Below are 15,280 nucleotides of genomic sequence, written 5' to 3' on the forward strand. Positions count from 1 at the left end.
CTATATTTTGCTAATGTTTCTTTCTTTCTTCTTCTTTTTTTTTTTTTTTTTGAGGTACAAGGGTCTCACAGGTTGGTCTTGAACTCCTGGACTCAGTGATCCTCCCACCCTGGCCTCTGAAAGTGCTCAGATTACAGGCATGAACTACCACACCTGACCTGTTTTCTTTTATCTTTATGTCTTATTTTTTCCCCTATGTCCCTCTTTACTGTTTTCATTTGCATTAAGTGAATATTTTTGTAACATTTTCATTATTTAAAAAGTTACTATATATCAGGGGGTTTTTTTTGTGTGTGTGTGGTGGCTATATGGCTCATAATATATGTCCAGACTTGTTCAGATTCTGTTTAGACTTATACAAACCTGACTCTCATGAGATACGGAAATGTTACTATTATATAAGTGTATTTTTCATTTTTGTGTAACATTATTATCCCTAAGTCTATGTATGCTATAAACCTAATATTGCTTGTTATTGTTATTATTTTATGTATTTGTGTGTCTTTTAAGAAGAACTGATAGAGGAAAGCAATTATATATTCATATAATCCGTTGCATTACCTATCTTACTTTTTGCAATTTTTAATAAAAATAAACAAAAATTTACAGACAATTTTTGTTTATTTTTATTTCTTCCTAAGTTTTATAGCTTCCATCAGGTGTGATTTTCTTACTCCAATGTATTTTATCTCCTATCCACTTTCTTTATGCTGTTGCTGTGAAATGTATCTTTCCTATGTACTATATAGCCCAATGGTATAATTATTTTAATTTTGTCGTATGCATTATTTTTAAAATAAGATAAGAAAAGAGATTTATGTAATTATGTTTTCTTTTATATTTATGTACATGTACTGGCTCTCTTTGTTATGTGGATTTGCATTCCTTTAATACTTGTTTATGATGAGTTAATTAGAAATCCATTATGTCAGCATTTGCTTACCTGAGAATGTATTATTTTTATCTTCATTTCTTAAAGACTGCTTTGCTTCACATAGAATTCTTGGATGTTAGTTTTATTCTTAATCTATTGGGATATGTCACCTCAATGACTGGCTTCCATGATTTCTGATTTCAAGTTTCTCTTTATTTTTGGCTGTTGACCATTTAACTGTTTTATCTAGGTGTGGATCTCTTTGAATTTATCACATTTGAAGTTTTTTGAGCTCCTTTTCCATGTGGATTGAGGTTTTTCACCATTTTAATGTTTTCACTAGATTAATATTTTAACCATCATTTTATTTAATATTTCCTTGAACATATTGTTCTGCATCTTTTGTTTCCTCCCTTCTATTGTGCATTCATTTGGGTATGATTGATGCTGGTGTCTCATAAATCTAAGAGTTATCTTTATTTTTTCATTCTTTTTTTCTGTTTGTTTCTCAGATTAGAAAGTCTAAAGTATTCTCCCTTCAAGTTTACTTATATTTTTTTATGAATGCTTTAATCTGCTTCTTTGTATTTATACTGAATTTTATTTCAATTTTTTTGCTTAAAATTCCAGAATTTCTGATTCACTATTTTGAAAAATTTCTATTTCTTTATTGATATTCTGTGTTTGCTCAGACCTTTTTAAAGCTTTTTTTCAGTTCTTTATACAAGTATCCTTTAGTTTTTTGAGCATATTTTAAATAGCCAATTAAGCTCCTTTTCTGGTAAGCCTACTCTCTAGGCTTCCAGGGGGGACAATTTCTTTTGATTGTTTTATTTTCCCTATGGATGATCATATGATATATTTTGTTTTCTTAAAAAAATTCTTATGTTTTTTTTTCTTGTAAACTGCTATAATTATATAACATGGATATTCCAGAAGTTGGATTCTTGCCGCTACTCAAGATTTGTTTCTGTTGCTGATTGTTGTTGTTGCTGTTTATTATTATTGTGTTTATTAGTGACTTTTCTAAATCTTATTCTGTAAATTGTTAATATAGATTATGAAAATTCTTTGTTGTGTGTAGCCACACAAGCAGCTTAGTGATCATCTAATGATTAGAAAGAAATTGCCTAGAATAACTAGGGCTCTCTGTGTTTGAAAAGGGAATATTGTGGCACACTGTCAACACTCAACCTAACAATTTCAAATATGTCTTAACCTTTGCTTCTTCCTTGTACATTCTTTTTTTTATTATTTATTTCTTTATTTATTTTTATTAAATCATAGCCTAAGGACAGGCAGACATGACAGCCTAGCAACTTCTCAGATTTGATTGAACACATAGATTTGTGCATGAACAAATCTAGCCCTCCACATATTGTCTTCTAGGAATATTCTGGAGCTTTTCAAAGCCACTTGTGGACTTTTTATTTCTTAGAGTTTCCCTTTGAAAATTTTGGTTAGGATATTGTCTGCCCCAATTGTTATCTACCTTTTCATTAACTCATAATCCTAAATAATATTTGACAATTTAGTGGGCTCCTGATATGCTGGAGAGCTTTTCTGTCCTAATGAACCCAAAAGCTGAGCCACCACTGAACTGGAGTTTCTTGAAAATAAAGCATCAGGCTGCCAGGACCTTTAGGATTACTCCTATCACCACCGATGGGAGCCAGAAAGTAGACACCTTACTGCTTTTCCACCCATAGTATGTCTTTGTCCACCCAGGGGAGCTCCAGCCCTTCATTTTTCATATCTTCTGTTCCCACCCAAAGAGTTTTCAACTCCTGCCCAGAATGTGGTGGGCTCTGGGGGATCTGTGTGATTCCAGAACTGAACCATTATGGGAAGGATATCTTCCTGAGGAGAGGGACAAGGAGGACTAGAGTACTAGCTCTCCTCTATTCAAACTCTTTTCTTCTCCTCTGCCCCACAAAGATGCCAAGATAGATGATAAAGTCAAGAATCTCAGAAGTTGCTATTTTCTCTCTGTTGGTGCATCTACCATACTGTGGCTCTCATGGAAAATGGGGCACAGACTTTTCTGCTTAAGGATGAGCAGTGAACTTATGGGTACGTGAACTGTGAGCTTTCTGCTCACTGACACTCTCTGGACCTTCCCCCTGACATTCTCCAGTGTAGGGAATACCACTAAGCAGAGGGGCATTAAGTATGGTTGAACACTCCATGGGTAACTCAGAACAAGCTTGCTTCTCCCTGGAATGGTCAGAGAGGGTGCTACAGCAGTTATTTATTTATGCAGGATTTATTTATTTATTTATTTATGCAGGATTCACCAGCAATAGTAAAGCCAAGAGTCAAATCATGGACTTAGTAAAATTCACAATATCTGTAAAAAAACAAAATACTTAAGGATATACTTAACCAAGAATATGAATGATTCCTGCAAGGAAAGAAATTGAAGTTTACACAAATAAATGAAAAAAAAAAAAAAAAGAAAAAGAAAAACAAAAAACACTGTGCCCCTAAATTGGTATAACCAATATTGTGAAAATGTCCATACCACCCAAAGTGATTTACAGATTCAATGCAATCCTCATCAAAAGACCAATGACAGACTTCACAGATCTAGAAAAAAAAATAATTCTATGCTTAATTTGTAACCAAAGAGCCCAAACTAATCTTAGGAAAAAAGACAAAATGTGGAGGCACTCAGAGTTGGGGTTGCTGTGAGTTATGACCCAATGGCACTCTCTACCTAGGGCAACAGCTTGAGACTATGTCTCAAAAAAAAAAAAAAAAAAAAGAAATAAAGAAATTGGAGGCCTTGCATTATCAGAATTCAAACTATACTACAAAGTGATCATAACCAAAACAGCATAGTATTGATACGCAATAGAGAATATGAAGCCTGACAATTAAGTTCATTGCACATTTATCTACATTGGCTGCACTGTACAAACAACTCAGTAATGTTTCAAAACCTTACTATATCATTATCTCACAGCTGTGTTCATGTGGATGTGTGGCAGTGATTATTAAGTGGCATTCATTATTATTGTTGTGTGTTTTGTGTGCTATCATGAGAATGTCAGAGCTTGAATTATGATAATGAACAAACATTAAAATTCTTGTCAAATTTTGAAAGAGTGGAAGTTTAATCAAGGACATGTTAATCCAAGTTTGTGGGGATAATTTCATGAAGAAAATGGCAGTGTAAAAAGTGTCACTGATGAAGAAAGACCAGCATAGACAGTAACAAGCAGAACTGATGAAAACATTGCAAAAATTTGTTGAATTGTCCATAAAAGTCATAAGCTGACTGAGAGAAGCACATAAGACCACATAAACATAGAGAAACACACACAGAAGACCACATAAACATAGAGAAACACAAAAGTCTTACCTGAAACTCTTGGCATGAGAAAGGTGTTGCTTTTGCATCACAACAATGCACCAGCCCACATTGCACTGCCTATGAGGTAGTTTTTAGCCAGAAAACAAATGACTGTATTAGAAAACCCTCCCTTATCACCTTATATAGACCTCAGTGACTTTTTCTTTACCTAAAGAATAGGAAATATTGAAAAGAAGATAGTTTAATCACATGAATGACATCAACGGTAGTACAATGACAGCTCTGATGGCCATTCCAGAAAAGGCCATAACTGCCTTGAAGTGTGGACTAGCTTATAAACTCGGTACATAGTTTCCCATGGGGAGTGCTTCAAGAGTGTCATAATGATATTCACCAATGACTTATGTATGTATCATTTTTTGAGTTTATGAACTTAATTATCAGACCTTGTCTATCAATAAAATGAAACACAGAAACCATATATGAAACTATCTGCCTACAACCAACTTGTCTTTGATAAAGAAGTTAATATACACTAAGGAAAAGAAGCCTTCTTAGTAAATGGTGCTGGGGAAATTGAATATCCACACGTAGAAATAGAAACAGAACTGGTATGTCTCCCTACTCATAAATATTTATTTAAGGTGGATGAAAGACTTAAATTTAAGGAATAAAACTGTAATTATGATAGAAGAAAATATTTGGAAAAACTCTTCTAGATCTTACCTTAAGTGAAATATTGCAAGAATGGAAAAACAAAAACCACCTGTACTGTCTAATAAGTTAGAATTAACTAATAAGCACACATGGAGGAAAGTAAAAGTCATTGGAAATCAAGAAGCGGGTAGAGAGAAGAAGGAGAGAGGCAAAAATTTACCTAATGGGTACAGTGAACCCCATGAAGGTTTTGGGCTCACTAATGGCCCTGACTCAAACATTTTAAAAGCTACCTATGTAATAAAAACATTTGTTCACCCTTGATATTTTGAAATATTATTTTTGATAAAGAATAGAGAGAAAATAAAACAAAGTTACTATCCTGCTATTTTTGTAAATTTGTTTTATTTTATAATTTTAATGAATTAATGAAAGTATTTTAAAAAAACATTAGTTTGATGTTCAACAAAATATTATTGGTAAATATCAATGGAACTATTTCACATAAATGAAAGTTTTTTGGTACCCCCCAAATCTTGCTGATTTAAGGAATGCTGAAATGAGAAATTTTCTGGTTGTTTGTCAGTGACTGAAATTCCTGGCATGTGGAATTTGTTTGCAGGACCTTCTTCCTAAAAAATACTTCCTTATTTAATATGCAGGATTTACCTAGACCATATTCCTTTGTAAGAATAGGAATCTAGAGGGTCTGGAAAAGCATCACATCCTTGGGGAGAAAGCTGAACAAAACGGTTAATAAGGGAAGATGGGGTGGAAATACAGGCTCCCCTATTTCACCATTTTCCCAATGCTGAATCCTGGTGACATGTTCAAAGTTAGTAAGTCTCATAAAAAAATGCCTAAAGTACAACATTGAGACAAATTGTATCCTTCTTGCCTCATCTCTTGGACTTTTGCTCATTATTTATTGCTTTGGCTAAATGAAAGCCCAAAAGATCAGTCAGAATTTGGTGATACCTCATCATTTCAGTTAATTTACAACATATAGAACTAAATGGCAAGTTATTTGGCTGAATAAAAGCTCTTTTTATGAAAATGCTCTGAAATACATCATGAGAAATCACTAATCTTCCTTCTTAGGACCATAGGTTGTTTAAAGGGGGCTTCAATAAGTGGCCCTGTGCTGATTCCTGCCTCTAAAATAAGCCTTTGGGGCTCAGAAAAATGAACCTCTCCTCCAATTACAAGGTATGTTTTTCTCACCAAAGAAATATACTTCCGTGTATGGCTCAAAAAAATGCTAATGGAAAATATGCAAAAATTGAGTCCCTTCAAAGATTGATTTATTCCTCCTTGTGAAGATTCATTTCCTCTTTCGTTTCACTGATGACAGTTTTAAGGACTCTTTTGAGAAAAATGATTCTTTTGAAATTACTCTCTATCTTCATTCTTATTGTCATTGTTCTAACTCATGCTCTTATTACTTCAAATTTACATTACTGGTATATCCTCTAAAAGGGATATTCACCCCTGTTTTGCCCCCTTTTTCCATCTGTTCTGTTAACTGAGGTGACTGTAATCTTTTAGCACGTAGTATAAAGAGTGTGGGCTTCTAGGGCCAGATGTATGTTGATTTGAACCGCGTCTCTCTCATTTACTTGTTATATGATCTTAGGAAAGTTAAGCCTCTGTGTACTTTAATTCACTAATGGGTAACATAGTTATAATGTTAGTCCCTAGGCCATAGGATTGTTTGGAGCAGTGTTTTTCAACTATTTTTTATCTCACGGCCCACTTGAACTTATAGTTAAACTTCCATAGCACACTTAAACGATGTTGATCATAAAAGAATAGTAAAAAAAGAATACACTTACTGTGCTTTGAAATTCTTTCAAGAAGAATATGTTCCAGCTCCATCCATGTAAACATGAAAGAGGTAAAGTCTCCATCTTTCTTTAAGGCTGCATAATATTCCATGGTATACATGTACCACAATTTGTTAGTCCATTCATGGGTCGATGGGCACTTGGGCTTCTTCCATGACTTAGCGATTATGAATTGGGCTGCAATAAACATTCTGGTACAGATGTCTTTGTTATATTGTGAATTTTGGTCTTCTGGGTATAAGCCTAGTAAAGGAATTATAGGATCGAATCTCAGGAATGGAAGAAAAGTATCCAATGTACTCAGCCCTACTATGAAGCTAAATTATAGCTTTCATATGAAGGTTATAACCCAACTATAGCACAAGACTATGAGGAAAGGGCCAAGGAAGGGGAAGGGAGGGGGGAGGTTAGGGTGGAGGGAGGTTAATGGGTGGGGCCACACCTACGGTGCATCTTAGAATGGGTACAGGCAAAACTTACTAAAGGCAGAATACAAATGTCTACACGCAATAACTAAGAAAATGCCATGAAGACTACGTTGAACAGTTTGATGAGAATATTTCAGATTGTATATGAAACCAGCACATTGTACCCTTTGATTGCACTGATGTACACAGGTATGATTTAACAATAAAAAAAAGAAATTCTTTCAAACATAATTTAATTAATTATCTTTAAAATTTTTCATGGCACACTAGTTGAAAATCAATGAGATGATGTGTGTAAATGGTTTAGAATCATGACAGTACACAGAAAGTATTCAGCAAATAATAGTTTTAATTTCCTTTTTCCAGTTATGTTTAAAACCTTTACTGACTTTATGCATTCTATAGTCTCTATACTTTGAGTCTAAGAATTTCTTTCTATGGTTTCACCCACCCAAGCTTCTTTCCTATGGTTACCTAACAGATTCTATGCATCATACAAAATTTTGTCTTCACTATCACATAAGCAGTCATATATATTCTCCATTCATGTTCTTGATAATATTCCTTCTCTCACCTAGATTCCTTTGTTTTTTATACTTTTTCTTAAATTTTTTAGATATTAGAATCTTCCCTCACAGCTTTTGATGTTTGCTTGTCCTCTATACATTTGTTTCTATATGTGTGTGTATTTTTAATGATCACAGGTTTTAAAATTTAGCTACCTATTTTAGTTTTCTCTGAAGCAATATTTCCATAAATTCATAAATTTGAATTGCTATTTTATTATAGTTAAAGATTTAAAACAAATATTTAACTTTTAACTTTTTACAAAAGCTATTCTTTGTACCACTTAAAATACAAAAACCTTAGTAAGGGACTTGTAGGACTTGTTTCATTCATTGAGAAAAACTGCTTAATTCAAAATTTGCTTGTTAAATAAAGAATAGCAGGCTATATGCCATGGCTCATGCCTGTAATCCTAGTACTCTTGGAGGCTGAGGCAAGGGGATGACTTGAGTGAAGAAGTTCAAGACCAGCCTGAGGAAGATCAAGACCCTGTTTCTACTAAAAATAGAAAAAAAAAATTAGCCAGGCATTGTGAAGGGTCCCATCTTCTTGAGAGCTTGGGTCCGGAGGATCTTTAAACTTTGTGGTAATTTAATAGTAAATAATATATTATACCATTTTCCCAATCCTTTTATGTGTATTGAACTTGTCACTTAAATGGTAAACCTTTGGAGAGTAGGGAACATATTCTTTATTCTGAATCCCATTCTGCTTACTCAGCACTGAAGACATTGTCCATTATTGTAGTTACTTAAGTATTTGTTGGATGATTAATTCCAAAAATGCCCAGGAATACACTGTTAATATATAATCAGACATGGGCAATTTTATAATATAGTTTATATAAAGCAATTTATGTTAACCAGTTCTAATTCAAAAAGAATTGAGATTACAGTTGTCCTTTTCCTTAAATTTATTTTTTTTTTACTTTTATATAACACTAATGTTCCAGAAAGGATTAAAGATTGTTTAAAAGTATTCATTATATAGTGAGATAATATAAATCAAAAATGGATATAAAATAATTAAGAAAATGGGCAAGGACATAAAAATTGAACCATGTTAGAGGGTAATCTTAAAAAAGATATGTAAAAAAAATCATCACCCTTACTACTAGTGGACTCTAAATTGGTTTCAGATATTTCAGCAGAGTATATAAAAAGACAAACATGCGTGCACAGCGCCTGTGGCTCAAAGGGGTAGGGCTACGGCCCAATATGCCGGAGGTGGCAGGTTCAAACCCAGCCTTGGCCAAAAACTGCAAAAAAAAAAGACAAACACGATTATGTACAAAATTATTATCCATAAGAAATAAATTAATCAGTTGTTTAGGTAAATGTCTAGTTTTACCTGATTATAAGATCAGGTAGAACTCTTGGGTCCTTTCAGAAAACATAATATATGGTAATGAAAAATGTCCTCAAGAGGCTCGGTACCCATAGCTCAGTGGTTAGGGCACCAACCACATACACGGGGGCTGGCAAGTTTGAACCTGGCCCATACCTGCTAAACAACAATGACAACTACAACAACAACAACAACAAAATAGCCAAGTGTTGTGGTAGTCGCCTGTAGTCCCAGCTATTTGGGAGGCTGAGGCAAGACAATTGCTTAAGCCCAAAAGTTTGAGGGTGCTGCGAGCTGTGACACCACAGCACTCTACCGAGGGTGACATAGTGAGACTCTGTCTCAAAAAAAAAATAAAAGAAAGAAAGAAAGAAAACTATTCTCAACAATAGCTATCACTTCTCATCTGCTGCTACTTAGAGACCTAAAGCCTTCGAAGTACCAAATCATGAACTTTCTCCAGCCTAGGGAAGACATAATCCATCAGTTAAAGTAAACTTTGAGCGGATAAATAGGAAGGAACAAGTGAAGAATTCAAAGCAATGGGCAAAATGGAAAAGCTGCACTACTTAGACTCTTATGACTAGGGAATTTACTACTTGGTTTAGAAGATTCTCTTCTAAAAGTTAACTGATAATGATTGTTAAATTATGATTTTGTTTTGCTAGTCCACAGATTTGTTTTCCTAATTAACACTCAAAACTTACCTGAGTTGAAATTTTTCTTTGTCTTAATTGTAACAACTGATTTTCTTCTTCTTCATGCTTTATAATCAGTGACAGGATAGGATGCTTGCATACAAGAGAGAAATGAAGTAAACTGGCAGATTTTCTTTTGACAATGTTAAGGGATTGTATAGGAAATAAAGGTAGGGCAAAACTAATTGCGAGGAAAGATGTCCTCTTCTTCCTCTATCCCAGAATTTGGGTTTGAAGCTCAATAGATCTGGAACTTTCTTTGTTGTACAGCAAGATTATACCTGAGGGAAACTAGCTTATACTGCTCGGATGTTTTTATTTTTTTATACTGCTCGTACTCTTAAGGGATGGATTTGTATCAGAAATCCAACCTCGCAATGTATAACAAGAAATAGAACTGCCAAATGTACTCAAATGTGTTGTTGGCCAGTCAGTGTATTCTGTTTTTGCTAAGAATTCCATGTGTTGGGGGAGGAACACATTTATAAGAGGGACTTCGCCTGACAAATGCAATTAGTGTAACCTGGATCTTTGTACCCTCAATGAGCCCCCAACAATAACAATAAAATGAAGTACACCTAATATTGAAAAAGAAAAAAAGAATCCCATGAAAGAAAGTTAAATTAACAGCAGATTGAAGCTGGGCAAATATATGAAATCAGAATTAGGAAAGGTACTGTGAGGTCAAGTTTGTTTCATTTCACATATACTGAGCTGGGATGAGTACCCTCTCCCTTTGTCAGCCTTCACAGATAATGGCCTTTTCATCAAACAGCCTGAGCTTTTGGTTTCCAATACTGAAAGCTTCACTTTTTTTTTTTAAATCATAACTGTGTACATTAATGCAATCGTGGGGCAGCATACACTGGTTTTATAGACCATTTGACACATTTTCATCACCCTGGTTAACATAGCCTTCCTAGCATTTTCTTAGTTGTTGTGTTAAGACATTTACATTCTACATTTACTAAGTTTCACATATACCCTTGTAAGATGCACCGCAGGTGTAATCCCACCAATCACCCTCCCTCCGCTCCCCTTCCCCTCCCTCCCCTCCCTCCCCTCCCTCTATTTCTTGATCCCTTTGTAATTTGTAATAGATATCTCTGAATGTTGGGCATGTCCCTAGCTATTTCTCTAGTGGTTCTAGCCGTATAAGGAGAGCTTATTGCAGACCCAGTTTGCCTTCATACAGGAAGGTTGTCATCCATTCCGATCTTTAATCAATTTAATCCATGAATTGAAATTATACCCTTTGACCTAATTCAAGGTAATTTATTTTTGTCTTTTGCTATGGTTATTACCCAGATGGCATTTTGCAGCTCCAGGCCATGGATTCTGAGTGTGGCTCCCTTATTTTCCCACAGAGGTTTGTGCTGCTTTGTTAGCTTTGCTTTTCAGAAGTACTCTGAGGCTTGAGTAACACTGTAATCTTCAAGGTATGATCTTCCTTTAATTGCATACTTGTTAAGGACCCATACACATTGCACATAAACTCTACAATTATACTACACTGACAGGAGACTGTTTAATCAATACTGTTAACTTATTCACTCATGCATTTCTGGGACATTTATTTATTCATTCATTTCCTCACTTATTCATTCAATGAACATTCATGAAAATGGCTTGTACTGGACAAATTGGGAATACAGGGATAAGTTAGATATGTACTTTGCCCTCAAGAAATTTGCAGTATAGTAAGGGGATAATAAATGTACAAAGTAATTAAAGTGCATTTAAATTTTGCACTGAAGATGAAATGGTGAAGAAAAGGGAGAAGCTGTTCCCTAAGATGGAACAGGTAAAGCAAAGATAGTTTTACTATCGCTAATTTTGACTCATCTTCCTGAATTTCCTTAGGCGTTGCACCTTGGGCTTAAAGGAGAATCTAGTTTCTTCAGATTTTGCCTCAAAATCACATATTGGCATGGGCCCTACTGGAATCTAGTGAAACAAATAGGTATGTGGGTTGTGGTAGAAGGAGGTAGTGTGGGAAACAGTAAGGAAGGCTGATACACAGTCATTGTTGGAGGGTGCATAGCCTTTGACTCCTTGCTCTTTGAAATTCTCTGCACCAATGAAATAATAAATAAAACTTGGCCAGTGTGTCATCAGCTAAGGGACTTACCTTTAGTTTGTGCAAATAAGGTTTCTGTGGTGAGACACTAGATGCACTCAACTTCCTCTTTCAGCAACAAATGTGCCAATTGTCAGCAGAATCCGTGCTGACAGGGTTAGACATTTTTACTCCTTGCTCCCTGCAAAGAAACAAGAGTGCTTTTCCTGGCTGACCTCCCTGGTAAGTTAAAGCCTAAGATCCGGGAATTGGTGGCTCCATGTGGGAGGACTGGTGAAAGCATGAAGATCCAGCCAGAGGTAGACATTGGCCAGTGCCTAAATTGAAATGTTTCCCAGTTTCTCATTTCATATTTCTTAAGGAGCAAAGATGATTACCCTTGTGTCTGACTAGAGTCCAAAGTTAGTGTTAATGCCATCGTCTCCACCATTATTCCAGGAGCATGGAGTCTATGATGAAGCTTATTCTTTCATGAGGGCTCTCTGTAGAGTAGGAAGGTGGCAGAAAGTGATAAGAAAGAGTATGTCCATTGGGACAACTTGACATATCCATCCAATAAAAGACAATTTTAATTTTTGCTCAGAATAGTTTATATTAAAATACTTTTAGGTATAAGAAGTTTGCTTTAGGAAATTTAGCTGTCAAAGATACTAAGACAAATAGCAGATTTTTCCAAGACAGAAGGAAATAATGTCAAATCATAGATTTTGGAGCTGAAAAGGGCTCTTAGGGATCAAAATCCCTCGCAATACAGATGGGGAAAATGAGAGCCAGTGAAATAAAGACACTTAGGATTATCTAGATAGTTAGTGACAGATCTAGAACTGAGACCTGTGTTTTCTAACTTATGCTCCTTTTCCCCTACAGCAGCCTGAATTTCTCAGACAATAACTGTAACTGTATTTGTGATTCTGTTGAGTTTTAGGCTAGAAAAGAAGAAAATATGCAATGTTATTTCATAGTCTGCTCAAAGGAGTTCTGTAATGTTTTAAAAGCTACTTTTTGACTCAAGTTTAGCCCTACTGAATACTAGGCCTCCAAAATGAGTCACTTAATATTTTCAGTGATTATCATTATTACTCTTGAGTTCTGGCACCTCTCTGGCCCCTCTCTGGCCCCAAGCTAAGATGACTAAGTCAAAGGAGACTTACAGCTAGGGAATCTCTGAAGGGGGAGAGTGCCAAGTCAGTTGGCAACAGGATCAGTATAGATAGAATGATAATAGACTTTGTTGTACATTTGTGGGGAAAGTAAGCTCAGTTCTAAGGATTCAGCAAGTAAAGATATTTTTATTTCAGCTGTTCCAATGGCTGTATAGTCATTACCATTTCTATTAGCTGCAAATTTTATTTCTTAGTAATTGCAGCACAGTAAAATTAGTCACTGATCAAAGTAGGTAATATGCCTATATACTAAGGTAGAAAATGGCTTAAACTATGCTGAGAATCAGGTCATTCAGGACAGGTTTTTTTTTTTTGTTTGTTTTTTTTCCCCTCAATGGTTCCTGTTGAAAATAGGTCCTTTTTTGGTCAACTGTAGTTCCTCAACTAGGAAAGCTATTAAATTCAAGTTGTTAAGATTACTCAAATCCTAGCAGTGGGAGCGCATAAGACACCAAATAAATGAGCACATTTTTAGGTGGCCTACAATTAGGGCAATGTCTACCAGAGGGTCTATACTTCATGTTACAACTTTTGGCTAAAGGATTTACTTGCATTCTAGACAGTATATTTTGCAGGAAAAAACTTTTTTTCACATGCATTACAAGTGGAGTAAGGAAGTAGATAGACCAATATACAAAGAGTTCAGAAGTCTGGGTTGTAGTGCAAGTTTTTCCAGTGAGTCACTGTGTGGCCTTGGGCAAGTTGCTGTATTTCTGTACATTGTGGTAATAATAGGGGAGAGTTTGGAATAGATGGTCTCCAATTTTCTTCATAACAATACAGTGATTTGATTTTAGGCTGCTAGGTATCTGAGAAGAATTACATATCATGAAGTTATGAATAATGGGGCAGTAAAAGAGAAATATAACTTAGAAATGACCTTCTGTAAAGGCAGTTCAGATCTCCAAGTGAACCTAGTAACTTTTCCCAATGGCCATTATGTTCCTTTCATATAATTTTATCACAAGAATTTCAACTTTTAAATCATAGGCAAGTGTTTTATAAGTAATTTTCCTTTTTAAAAAATGATAAAAATCTAACACCAACAATAAAAACAAGAAAAAAAATTCTGAAATTTGATTTCCACAATAACAATGATGCTCAATTATTATTTCTCAATCTTTTAAAACCAAGTTTCCTTTGAGAGAAAAAAAAAGAAAAAACAAACTACCTGTACGTTACTGTGGACTTGCCTTCTTTGGAACTAACCTCTGTACTCATAGAAAAATGTATGCCTTCACATTGAAATTTTCCAAGCACGAAGTATCCACTAGCCAAGAAGATTTTGTAGACCTGTACTTGCAGCAGTTTTTATTAAAGGGGCAATAATTTTGTTTTTGAAATATGTTTATTAAAATAAAGAATTTTTTTAAGTAACACTTGCTTTCTACCTCCCTCTTTGGTAATTACTGTTCTAGTTCTTCTAGTCATCTCTAACAACTACATTTCTAGGGGATTTTCTAAACCCATAAAAGTCAAAAATCCAATCAAACACCCTGAGAGATAACTGTGTACAAGTAAAGAGGAAATGCATTCACATTTACTGTGTACCAGACATGAAAATAGGTACTTTCACATACATTTTCCATTTAGTAATCACAACTATCTGTGTAGCAGGAACTATGATCCCAATTTTATAAATGAGCAAACTGAATCTTAGAGATATGAAGTGAATTTTTTCAGGCTAGACAGCAAATACCCATTTCATGATATGATCCCAGGCAGGCCAAAACCCATTATTCTTTCTATATATAGAATGTTCCTTTTACTGCAAATATGATATCTTGTTAGATTTTCCTTAATGAGTAAAATCCTATTAATATTTATGCATGAAAGTTCAAATTCAAATATTAAGATGTTAGTTTGTGAATAGTCCACTTGCTGTAATTAATTTTAAGGAAAAATAATTTTCACTTCCTCTAATTCACAGAAAAAAATGTCTAGACTTGCAGAGTATATCCAAATATCTGTGTTTCTGATATCAAACTGGGTTATTTTGGAGTTGATTTGGATTTATTCAGGAAATAGTAGTTTCCAATTCTAACTGCTATTCTTTGGTGCTGCTGGTAAGTGACCGAATGCAGGACATCATGGTTATGAGGATCAGATAGATTGGCTTGAGTAATTTATGTGGGAATTTAGTGGTTAAAAGAAGAAGAAAAGATAAGATGAGGCAAAGCAAGTTAAGGTCCCAGATGACATATAAAAGTTGTGCTCTAGAGAGTAGGAGGTGCCTTTTTGAGCAACCTTCTTTCTCTATTTAATTTCTCCTCCTCCCAGGATAATGAGCCCATAAACTG

At 34.8% G+C, this 15,280-nt stretch overlaps 1 protein-coding gene across 1 annotated transcript in view; it reads left to right on the plus strand.

Moving 5' to 3' along the window:
* Nucleotides 1-11,953: 11,953 nt before the first annotated feature.
* GPR174 (G protein-coupled receptor 174) overlaps nt 11,954-15,280 on the plus strand; it is a 322,211-nt gene continuing 318,884 nt past the window's right edge. The window contains exon 1 of the mRNA XM_053580510.1: nt 11,954-12,039. The gene's annotated coding sequence lies outside the window, so the exon portion shown is untranslated. The remainder of the gene's footprint in view (nt 12,040-15,280) is intronic.

This window comes from Nycticebus coucang, chromosome X (assembly GCF_027406575.1).
Source record: "Nycticebus coucang isolate mNycCou1 chromosome X, mNycCou1.pri, whole genome shotgun sequence".
NCBI lineage: Eukaryota > Metazoa > Chordata > Mammalia > Primates > Lorisidae > Nycticebus > Nycticebus coucang.